At 64.4% G+C, this 1,773-nt stretch overlaps 1 pseudogene; it reads left to right on the top strand.

Annotated features, from left to right (window-relative positions):
* Nucleotides 1-284: 284 nt before the first annotated feature.
* On the top strand, nt 285-1,555 carry LOC112550212 (annotated as a pseudogene).
* The last annotated feature ends 218 nt before the right edge of the window (nt 1,556-1,773 follow it).

A 1,773-nucleotide genomic window follows, 5' to 3' on the forward strand; every position in this document is an offset into this window, starting at 1 on the left:
TGTCATTCTCAGGCCTGATACGCAAAGCGGGCCTCGCGTTCGGCTCCTAACCCCCAAGCGCGCCAACGAGCCCTCCGGAGCTCGCTAGGGCGGACTTGCCCCGCGCCCCAGCTGCCAGCAAACTGCGGAGCCATCTCGACGGCAGACACCAATGGTGACGGCACGTGAGCATCGCCACCCGGGCCCGGCGCGACAAGCCGAGGGGACGTCCGCAGCACAATTGCCGCCCGCCGTAAACCTATCGGAGCCGGCCCCGGGGCCAGGAGCAGTGTGCCGCTGGCAGCATGGAGCGCAGCGTGGGTGGCAGCCCTGTGCCCGAGTCAGTCACGCGGGTGTCTAGCGCTGCGGCGACGCTCCTCGGCACATGGGCAGCAGCGTGGCCTGACGTTTCCCCGACTGGGTTGCAGCTCGCTTCTAGCCACAGGAGGGAGACTCTCTCTGCTTTCCCCCCGGCCTCATCGGTATGCACCCTATGGCAGGTGGGTGCAACAGCCATCCCCTCCCCTGGCACTTGGGCCTCAGCCCACCCTCTCCTCTCGGCTCTGCAGCTCCCCGCAGGGGCCGCGTCAACCCCAGGGCTCCAGATAGAAGCTGGGGATGCGACGCGAGGCCGGAGAGCAGACAGCGGCACCCGAGAAGAGCCTCTCGGGACATGCCAACACCAGGCCCTGCTTGTAGACGCCAGCCCGGTGCAGGCACAGCTGCCATTTCAAGGGCATGGGCCCCCGGAGCCAGCAGCAGGGGCCGGGTCAGAGGCCCCCTGGCATGGTGTCAAGGACATTAGACGGAGCCCTCCTGAAATCTTCCCTCTCGGTACCGGTTCCCGTCCGTAGAGGAGCCCATGGTACCTTCTGCAAGCTGCGGTCCCCCCCCGGGGTGCTCCCCGGTGCGATTGCACCCGAGAGGGGATGGAGCCACCATCCTGCGACCGGCCTCAGCTGCTACGGGGACGGGCAGCAGTGGCAAAGGCTTGAGGATGCTTCCCGCACACGGCGCGAGTGCCTGCCGCCGATCCGCGCACAACGACGCACGCAGCTCGTGCAGGTGCGCCTCGCACGTCTCCTTCGCCGCTCCCCGACCCCTCACGGTCGCCGGTGCGGGAGGAGGCTTTCAGACGGCTCCTGAACAGCAGAACGGATGCTCACACAAAGCACCAACAGGGCATGTTCCACTCAGGTATAGTATCTGGGGCAAGCGGGGGGGACTGCATGTCCCCCGCACTTCCCTCTAGGGCTTACACCTGATTTCCATTTCCTAGGGTCACTTGCAGCGTGCAAGCGGCACCTGGAATAAAATCAGAAGAAACACCTACTGATGAAATGCAAGCGCAGACTTCCCAACACGAGGGCCCCAAGTCCAGCAAGATGGTCTCTCTGCTGAGAAGACCGTGCATCTACATTAGGGAGAGAGTTCGCCCCCCCGGTGTGGACACAACACACTTCAGCTCTGTCTGCCAGCGTTCCCGGCCAGCTGCATCACAGACTCACGGGAAAGGGGCCGGCGGGGCCCCCTGGAGGTCCAGCCCCTCACTCAAGGGAGGGTCAGCCTGCGCTAAACCAGGCATGTGAGGTCCAGCCTGCTTTTCAGAAAAGGATGGCGAGCCACCTCCTCTCCGGGTAGCCTGTTTCACTGCCTCACCGCCTCTCTGATCAAGTTCTTCCTCCTCTGCAACCCACATTTCCCCTGCTGCAATTTAAGACCATTGCTCTGGGTCCTGGTCCCAGCCGCCACAGGGAATAGAAGAGGGAGGGATAGAGCGTTGGGGGGGGGGTG

This window comes from Alligator sinensis, unplaced genomic scaffold (assembly GCF_000455745.1).
Source record: "Alligator sinensis unplaced genomic scaffold, ASM45574v1 scaffold98_1, whole genome shotgun sequence".
Lineage (NCBI taxonomy): Eukaryota > Metazoa > Chordata > Crocodylia > Alligatoridae > Alligator > Alligator sinensis.